The sequence below is a fragment of the Oncorhynchus keta genome, chromosome 4 (genome assembly GCF_023373465.1).
Source record: "Oncorhynchus keta strain PuntledgeMale-10-30-2019 chromosome 4, Oket_V2, whole genome shotgun sequence".
NCBI lineage: Eukaryota > Metazoa > Chordata > Actinopteri > Salmoniformes > Salmonidae > Oncorhynchus > Oncorhynchus keta.
In genome coordinates this window covers 22957124-22967902 of record NC_068424.1, presented here as the reverse complement: position 1 = coordinate 22967902, position 10779 = coordinate 22957124, and the positions used below count along the sequence as shown (strand labels likewise).

The window sequence follows — 10779 nt, the reverse complement described above, 5'->3', positions numbered from 1 at the left end:
GGTTACATTTCTCCAGGCCCATTCCTCAGCTTTTACCCGAAACGAAGGTGGGGTGACGACTTCGTTTTTGTTTCAATTAAGGGCTCTAGCTTTAAACAACTATTTTGTAAAAATCACATCATTGGTCATTGTGCTTGGACCCAAATAATTATTCAGACGTATGGCATGAAGTGGAACTGTACTGAGATAATGTATACCGGTTGTTTGTTTCTCAATCCACAAGGGTTTGTGATACACAAATTGAAATTCACAGTAACGCTTTCCAATACAAGGAATACAGGAGCCATTTTCCTGATCCAATATAAATAATTTAAAATGTCTAATCTAACAAAGAAAATGTTGACCCTCCTATAATTATTTTCAAAACGTACCTCTAGAAAAGCATTAATTTTCAGTCACATTATATTGATCAATTTGTCCATTATTCCATTGTTTCTTTCACCTATCATAGCAAAACAGAGTAACATGGCTCTGACACTGGCAGCAAGGGACCCAATTGTCTCAGGCTGAGGCACTCAGTGTCCAAAGTAACACTTCAGACAGACCAGTCAAAAGGGACAAGGAGGAAAGGCACTAGGAAATGGATTTTTTAACATCCCCATCCTCTAAGTGATTTTAGCATGGACTGAGCTCTCTGAGTAAGAAGCACCAGCTGACTACCAGCAGCACTCTACTGATTGAAGTTTCATCCTTTATTTGACTAGTGGTTGGAGATGGAGTGTCTGCTTTTTTATTATAAGACTCAGGTGCAGTGGACATACACTGAGTGTACAACACATTAGGAACACCTGCTCTTTCCATGCCTTAGACTGACCAGGTGAATCCAGGTGAAAGCTATGATCCCTTATTGAAGTCACTTCGATTAAAGAAGGATTTTTAAGCCTTGGCACAATTTAGACATGGATTGTGTGTGTGCCATTCAGAGGGTGAATGAACAAGACAAAATATTTAAGTGCCTTTGAACGGGGTATGGTAGAAGGTGCCTGGCACACCGGCGGTTTGAGTGTGTCAAGAACTACAAGGCTGCTGGGTTTTTCATTCACAACAGTTTCTCGTGTGTATCAAGAAGGGTCCACCACCCAAAGGACATCCAGCCAACTTGACACAACTGTAGGAAGCATTGGAGGTAACATGGGCCAGCATCCCTGTGAAACGCTTTTGACAATTTGTAGTCCATGCCCCGACGAAATGAGGCTATTCTGAGGCCTGATATAAGGAAAGTGTTCCTAATGTTTTTTACACTCAGTGTATAGTCCCCCTCTATACTGGTTCTCCGGTCAAGGCGTCATAACTCCGCATTGGAAAACACTTCAGTGTCTCAGTGTTTGTAATTGATGAAGGTTGTTCAAACTGTTGATTTAATGAGGTTGTTGTAATAACGCTTCTTGGGAGAGATGGTCATGGGTCATCCTCACCTAAAAATATTTTAGCCTACTGTTGATAATCTATTCCTTTTGGCACAATATACCTGCGCAGAGCTATTATTGAGTATTATGATACCTTTGTAACATTTATTAGCAGTGTATAACTCCCCTGATATTCTTTTTCCCCCCTAGGAGAAGTCTTCCCTCACTCCCCATCCACCCCCATGAAACAACACCTCTGATAAGGGCGTCTATGTAAGCTTTTCTATTCACTTGTATATTATTTCCGTCTTATATGCTTGAAACAAAGTGAAAAAATGTAATCGAATTTAAACATCTATAATAACTAAATATATCCTGGATTTCAAGAAAAGTTTAAATACTTATTTGGTTCGTTGCATTTGATTTCAATCACTTTATGACCGCACCCCGTTCGATGTGGACAAAACATTCCATACATATTTGCCCATGGTAGAAGTGGTCAGAAAGTAACTTTTTGGACCTGAATGTCAAAACATTTACGAGATAGAGCTACTTAAAGTTGACCCATTTTGCATACCCCACCCTACCATCAGACATCAATGTCTTCATCACTGGAAAATATAAACTGTTGAGTTTTATATTATTTAAAAGCTTACAAACAGGGTTGTCTTAACCTTAAACATCAATTATCTAAAAAAACAAACTTTTTTTGGGGTTCACATATGTCACGTGAAAAAAGTCATTCCATAGAGGGCCGAGTGTCTGCGGGTTTTCGCTCCTCCCTGGTACTTGATTGATGAAATAAGGTCACTAATTAGCAAGGAACTCTCTCACCTGCTGTTCTTCATTGAATGGGAAAACTAAAACCAGCAGACACTAGGCCCTCCATGGAATGAGTTTGACACCCCTGGTATATGTTGTAGTTTAGGCACTATTTTACATAATCTGAGGTGTTTGTGTTGTGCCCTCGATCAGCTGAGACACAGCATACTCTTGAATAAAGGGTGCGGGTCATTTCAATCAAATAAATATAAATGGACCTCAATCAAATAAATATATGCCTTCAGACCACTACAATTTAGCTGGGACATTATTCAAATTGAATAAAAATCGATGATCTATATTTCTATCATTCCTATGGAAGATTGACAGTAAAAATGTAAAACGACTCCTATATTCCCATTCATGTCAACATTCTCTGATGTGTGGGTCTCCAACCCTCTTTGTGCTGCCATTTGAATGTTGAAATTGAAATTGTATCCCCATTTTAGTACATTTATCAGCCCAAACATGACACCCACCCTATATTGAAGAGTATGCTGTGTCTCAACTGATGGCAGGCACAACACAAACACCTCAGATTATATTAAATAGGGTCTAAACTACGACATAAGCTACAACATATGCGTGTTTTAGTTGACATGTTTTTAGATAATTTACGTTTGAGGTAAAAAATGTCAATTTTGATTTTAAAATATTTTTTTCATGGAATTATAAAATAGTTTGACAACCTTGTTTGTAAGCTTTTAAATAATATAAAACTCAACAGTTCAAATTTTCCAGGGATGAAGACATGGATGTCTCATGGTATGGTGGGGTATGTAAAATGGGTCACCATTGAGCACCTTTATCTATTATGTTTGGGCATTCATTTCTGAGCACTTCTACAATGGGCAAATATGTGTAGAAAGTTTTGTTCAAATCTAAACAGGTGCAGTCAAACTATTCTCTCTTAAATATATTATTACCTTGGTTTTTAAATGACAACTTGGCAAGCATACACCTGTAAATTCTACCTAGTGCTACAGCTGTAGGATCTTAATTTGATCACCCTGTTGCAGGATAACTTTACTGCAATGCAGGAAATTGAAAACATGTAGTGTATTTGAGGTTTAAAAAGGCTTCCGTTTGTAATTTACACTTTGGCATTTCACACTTGATTTTTCCCTTAAGAAAATGTAGCAACCCCTACAAAAATGTCCATTATTTATAATCCACGTAATAATTCACATTTCCTGTTGCTGCAGGATTATTTTCTTTCTATAACAAATTGGCTCAAATTAAGATCCTACATATGTACTAACTAATAACATATATTAGATTACTTAAACAGTTGATTAACCTGTCTTCTGATAAGCCTGGTGCCTCCATAACACTCTATTAACCAGCATGCAATTTGGCAAACACCGGAGCTGCATGGGGTGAATAAAAGGATGAGCACGTTTTCATCTGCTTTTTCTCTATGCAGGAGTAATCCATCAATCGGGGAAATGTTCAACATGATTTGGTTTTGCATTGGTATTCATTAACCATTACAGTCAAGGGGGGGATATCCTGCAGATGTGAGGATTGGGTTTCATAGGGGCATACTTTTCCTGGGCACCTCCATGAGACACTGGGGTTTTAAGGGCCACACACACAACATAACCTTAGCATGACTTACATGGAACCTACAATTCCCTTTTTTGTTTCCATGCTCAAAGGAGCAGAAGAACTCACATGTAAATTCACTGTAGCTTGTAAAAATCTGGATTGGACAACAAATAGGAAAAGGAACAGTCTGTGAAAATTGTTTTTAGTAGTGTTTGTATTGCTAATTTGATTAAAGTATTCTAATGGTGAATAAAACTTACTTACACTAAATTAATTTGGATTTATTTAATTGGTTAACTCTTAACTCTTATTTTTAAAAAGGCATCACACATTACCATAAATAATTAGACTAGTGGAAATCTGGTGGGGTGTTTATTTACTGTCACAGTAAAAGTAATGATGTTTTGCCGTAGGTGATTTTTGCACTTGCGTAGGAGAGGAGACGGAGTGATTCCAACGGCACTTGACACCCAGCGGGGCAAGGTGGTCACTGACCTGGATGACTTTCAAGCAAAAGGTACAGCAACTTAAGCAAAGCAAACAGTGTTTGGTTCATAATAAGTCAACATCTTCAAGCATGAAATGGACCACGTTTGTTTCCCCAACAAAAGCCATGCAGTGAGAAGGTGTCTGCATTTTACAGCCTATAGCCTAGCGCATATTCCGCAAGAAGTGTTTGACTAGCAGTACCCCAAAAACAGGTAATCTATCCACCATCTCAGTGAATAACAGGACGGATCATAATAAAAATGAACAATTGTCCCCAAAAAACAACTTTCCCAATGTTGGCACTTTCAAATGTAATGGTCTGAGGGACATCAAGTAAAATAAAGATGGTTGACAAAAACATTAACAATGAGATTGTTTGGAATAGGTGGACATTTCTCCCACTTTAATCTCCATATGTGACAAGAGCTTAAGTGTAAACTTACCACATTTTCACATGCTGAAACCCCCCAAAAAGATGAAAGAAAGTGAAGGTTTTGACTTGAGAGGGAGATTGGGGGGGCTGTTTTTTGGGGTAAAGGGGTAAAGATCACCCCTGCAGAGGGTAACACCTGAGATATGTGTTATTACCCACAAGGGAAGCACTCTCAGGGCTCAGTGACAAGCACTTCACACTCTACAGTGCTCAAAGGCCTCTGCTTGCAGTTGACAGCACACACCAGTGGTGAAGAATAGCCCCCGCCCGATGCTTATCTATTCACCCAGTTCCTCCACCTGCTTGTAGTAGTGGGCCTTCCACAGCTGCGTGGGGCTTTTTGTGTGTATGTGTGTGTGACTGTGTCAGTGAATGTGTGTTTGTGAGTGCGTGTCAGACTGGATCCAAAAGCGCTGATCCTAGTGGGTTTTCAACACACACCCGTGGGAATAGAGCTCTCAAGGTCTGTATCCCAAGGCATTTTCCGTTTGACCTCTAAACCCCCATATCTAACATGGCTGTGACTGTAGTAGCTATGTGTCACTGGTTCACACAGTCATTGTTTATCAAACATTGGATTTACTATACCTCTCGCTACAATTTTAGATATGTTTTGTAAGGACAAACTGAGAATGCTATTGTGTGCATAAGAAGTGATGTTTTGGGATAGATTTTCATTTCTGCTTTCTGACCTCAGAAACATTTATTCCTGAATATCTGTATTTATTTAACTAGGCAAGTCTGTTGAGAACAAATTCACAATTGCGTCCAACTCCGGACAACACTGGGCCAATTGTGCGTCCCTCTATGAGACTCCCAATCAATCCCGGCCAGATGAGATTCAGCCTAGATTCGAACCAGGGACTGAAGTGTCGCCTCTTGCACTGAGATGCAGTGCCTTAGACTGCTGTGCCACTCGGGGGATACTTCAATGGCGTCTCCTATTTCAGCTCTGAATCTGTAAATTAGATGCACTAGATGTAATCGTTTTCAATTCAAATGGTAATTTTTTTTACAGAAAATAGCAATTTCTCAAGCAAGAACTTAGCTAGGACTGTCTGGAAGTGGTCTGAGTGGGGAGAGGAAAACTGAGAACTAGCTGTTATCGGCAGAGATGTTTGGAACTCTTTCTTATTGGTCTATTAACTAATTTAACACCAGGTGACGTCACCAGGCAGGCCAAAACTCCATCCCACCAAAACAGGCAGAAATTTTAGGCAGTCTTTTCAAACACCTCATATACTAAAAATGCATTATCATAATTTACGCAATTTCACACTATTATTCCAACCTCTAGTGTGGAACTATATATAAATCACATTGGTTGACTGCACTGGGCCTTTAAACCATAAAATAACTGAAATCTAATGACTTTAAAAAATGTCTGAATGAAACTTAATCACAAAATTAATCACATTGCCCAGAGTTCATTGACATTTAGCTTTAGTAGTGTCAGCCAGGCAGGTACTAAGTGACTAATATCAGTAGCCAGGTGTGCCTAATCCTGCTGAGTTTGGCAGTGTTTACGATGCGTCTCACATTACAAAGGGTAGAATTAAGGTCCGTTGGTTGAGCTCAGCAGTAATCAGCACATAGTTTGCACTGAATACTTTCCCCTCCCGTGTTTGTATGGGTATCTCTGGTTATTTTCTTTTTTTCTCCCTCATTACACCCGTCCTCTAAACACTTGCTGGAGGACCTAGGAGTGGTCACAGACTCTTAAAAGGCTCATGTGCTTGTTTACGTGCAACACTGAGGATCCACTGGGCACAGATGTCAGTTCAACGTCTACTTTTGATTTACATTTGGTTGAGTTATCAAAGATCTCACAAAAAAATGTCACCATGTCATGGGATTTAGGTTAAAAGTTTGTTGGAAAAAATATGAAATTCCCTTATGCTGATGGCTTTTTAAAAATCCAAACAGTTTTTCACGTTGATTTCAACATCACATTCTTTGGTTGAAATAATGTGGAAACAACGTTAATTCAACCAGTTTTTGCCCAGTGGGGACTGACTTTTCTGTAAGAATACTTTCCTAACACTCTTTTAATGTTAAATGCCCTTTTGTGGACTAATATTGGTCTCTTTACAGATGTACGTTTGTATTACTTGTTATCAGGGCCAAAAGTAGATTTAATTTCTTCCCGGTACATGACCTCCTATGTGTGTATGTGCTTGTGAATATTTTTTAAAGGCCAATTTAGAATTACATCTAGAAAACCTATCATTTTAAAAGGATCTCTGTGGGCCAAGTAGTAAGAACTGATAGGATTTGCAAAAAGTCGTCAACATAAAAGTATTTCATGCCCCCTCCACACACACACACCTAAATCCAATGACATGGTGAAATGTTTTGTTGGTTTCACTTTGAATTCACATTATTTGAAAACTCAACCAAATGTAAATCTAAACTAGACGTTGAACTGACGTCTGCACCCAGTGAGATGTAGGCTACCCGCGCATATTTGTCCACACAAAAATGAATTCCAGCAGACAAAATGTACTCTGTGCACCTGCCATTTGATGAAACAAACACTAAAAAGTGTAAGGACATATTAGCGATTGTCATTATGCCTACACTTGTAGCCTGAATTGATGTGTCTACTGCTGTCCATGTGCATCAGTCTCTGACAGTCATCTCCCAGCCAGCACATAATGTTCTGAGAACCATATGTTTCTTAGAGCATGGTTGTCCTATGGTTATTTTGCATACAACCTTCCCACAACTTTCTGGGAATGGTGCAGGATAGTTTTCTTAGCTTTGGTACATTTTCAGCATATTTAAGGAACTTTTTTTCTTCTTGGTATTTCAATACTCTAACAGAACGTTTCATACAAGTTCAAACATGGTTTCATTTCAATTTTTGTAATGTTCTAGGAACCTTCTCCAACTGATTTGACATTGGGAATGTTCTCAAATAGTTTAGAGAACGTTCTTCTGTGGGAATTTCAGTACTTCAGCATAATGTTTCCTACAGGTTTCCTCATGGTTCTATTTAAAGTCATGTTCTCAAAACCCAACATTAGTAACGTTCATTCTAAGAATGTTGTTTAAAAACATATACATTCCGTTCTCAGCATTAACAAAACTCTCTTTATCCTCTGTCTTGTTAAGTGTGTTGGCCTTATATCCTTTGACATGGATCTGTATGAATAGACTAAAATGAACAGCTTTGCATGAGTTTAAAAAACATGGCATGCTAGCATGGTGGACTAATTCCATGGATAGAGAACAGAATATTTATAGTTTTCAATTTCACTGAAGTGTGCCATAATAAAGAAATGTGTTTGTATGATTATTTCCTAAGCAAATTAATGTGTCCTATCTGTACTTGGAGTTCAAAACAGTTCAACTAAGCTAGCAATTATTAAAAATCTTATTGAAACGTTCTCAGAATGTTATATAATTACCTTAAAATAACCTATCATTTCTGTTCTCCCAGGAAAACTTTCAGGGAACCATAGTAAAATGTTCTCAGAACCTCCCTGCAACCTAAACATTTACATTACCAGAACAGGTACAATTTTCACTTCCGTTCTCAGAACATTGAAAAAAACGTTCAGTTTTACAGATCAGAAAAGTTATGGCTTCGTTCGCAGAATAAATGGGAAACCAAAAAGATACGTTCGCATACCTTCCAATTAACCAAATGTGCTAGCTGGGCTCTGCCTTGGAAAATGTTCAGTGTTCTCATCTAACCACACTACATTTTGGAGCGTATAGGCTACCACCTGTTTAAGTCCATTCGCAAATGTTTCATGTGGCTGACATGATAATGATAAATAATGTTGTAATATCCTACAGTGTCCTTTTGTTTAAATGATTGTTATAGGCTCATGTTTTACCGGTACAGCGTAGGCTACCCCCACTTTTTATTTTGCCGGGACGCTCTGCCGGACCTTACAGTTTCACCCCTGTTTTTTTCTAGTCTTTTTTTAAGACGTTTCTCTCAAAGACCATTCATTGTATGTTTGAGTTGGGACAGTGTATTGTGACATAAGGGCATCATTTACAGCTTGATTTGTGTTAATACAATGAGGGAAAAAAGTATTTGATCCTCTGCTGATTTTGTACGTTTGCCCACTGACAAAGAAATGATCAGTCTTTACTTGTAATGGTAGGTTTATTTGAACAGTGAGAGACAGAATAACAAAACAAAAAATCCAGAAAAACGCATGTCAAAAATGTTATAAATTGATTTGCATTTTAATGAGGGAAATAAGTATTTGACTCCCTCTCAATCATAAATATTTCTGCCTCCCAGGTGTCTTTTATACACGTAACGAGCTGAGATTAGGAACACACTCTTAAAGGGAGTGCTCCTAATCTCAGTTTGTTACCTGTATAAAAGACACCTGTCCACAGAATAAATCAATCAGATTCCAAACTCTCCACCATGGCCAGGACCAAAGAGCTCTCCAAGGATGTCAGGGACAAGATTGTAGACCTACACACGACTGGAATGGGCTACAAGACCATCGCCAAGCAGCTTGGTGAGAAGGTGACAACAGTTGGTGCGGTTATTCGCAAATGGAAGAACCGTCAATATACAACTTCCCCTGTCCACCCTACTATCGTCAATATACAACTTCCCCTGTCCACCCTACTATCGTCAATATACAACTTCCCCTGTCCACCCTACTGCCGTCGTAATACAACTTCCCCTGTCCACCCTACTGCCGTCGTAATACAACTTCCCCTGTCCACCATACTATCGTCAATATACAACTTCCCCTGTCCACCCTACTGCCGTCGTAATACAACTTCCCCTGTCCACCCTACTATCGTCAATATACAACTTCCCCTGTCCACCCTACTGCCGTCGTAATACAACTTCCCCTGTCCACCCTACTGCCGTCGTAATACAACTTCCCCTGTCCACCCTACTATCGACAATATACAACTTTCCCTGTCCACCCTACTGCCGTCGTAATACAACTTCCCCTGTCCACCATACTATCGTCAATATACAACTTCCCCTGTCCACCCTACTATCGTCAATATACAACTTTCCCTGTCCACCCTACTGCCGTCGTAATACAACTTCCCCTGTCCACCATACTATCGTCAATATACAACTTCCCCTGTCCACCCTACTGCCGTCGTAATACAACTTCCCCTGTCCACCATACTATCGTCAATATACAACTTCCCCTGTCCACCCTACTGCCGTCGTAATACAACTTCCCCTGTCCACCATACTATCGTCAATATACAACTTCCCCTGTCCACCCTACTGCCGTCGTAATACATCTTCCCCTGTCCACCCTACTGCCGTCATAATACAACTTCCCCTGTCCACCATACTATCGTCAATATACATCTTCCCCTGTCCACCATACTATCGTCAATATACAACTTCCCCTGTCCACCATACTGCCGTCATAATACAACTTCCCCTGTCCACCATACTATCGTCAATATACATCTTCCCCTGTCCACCATACTATCGTCAATATACAACTTCCCCTATCCACCATACTATCGTCAATATACAACTTCCCCTGTCCACCCTACTGCCGTCGTAATACAACTTCCCCTGTCCACCCTACTGCCGTCATAATACAACTTCCCCTGTCCACCATACTATCGTCAATATACATCTTCCCCTGTCCACCATACTATCGTCAATATACAACTTCCCCTGTCCACCATACTGCAGTCATAATACAACTTCCCCTGTCCACCATACTATCGTCAATATACATCTTCCCCTGTCCACCATACTATCGTCAATATACAACTTCCCCTGTCCACCATACTGCCGTCGTAATACAACTTCCCCTGTCCACCATACTATCGTCAATATACAACTTCCCCTGTCCACCCTACTGCCGTCGTAATACAACTTCCCCTGTCCACCATACTATCGTCAATATACAACTTCCCCTGTCCACCCTACTGCCGTCGTAATACAACTTCCCCTGTCCACCATACTATCGTCAATATACAACTTCCCCTGTCCACCCTACTGCCGTCAATATACAACTTCCCCTGTCCACCCTACTGCCGTCAATATACAACTTCCCCTGTCCACCCTACTGCCGTCAATATACAACTTCCCCTGTCCACCCTACTGCCGTCAATATACAACTTCCCCTGTCCACCATACTATCGTCAATATACAACTTCCCC

General features: G+C 39.9%; 1 long non-coding RNA gene across 3 annotated transcripts in view; it reads left to right on the top strand.

Moving 5' to 3' along the window:
- LOC118371232 (uncharacterized) overlaps positions 1-10779 on the top strand; it is a 30134-nt gene that overhangs the window by 2053 nt on the left and 17302 nt on the right. The window contains exons 2-4 of one of the 3 annotated variants that reach the window (XR_008105966.1): positions 1557-1619; positions 4133-4236; positions 9049-9137. This is a non-coding gene — a long non-coding RNA (uncharacterized LOC118371232). Of the gene's footprint in view, positions 1-1556; positions 1620-4132; positions 4237-9048; positions 9146-10779 lie in introns of all 3 variants that reach the window. The other 2 variants (XR_008105967.1, XR_004822954.2) reach the window with 2 other exon arrangements.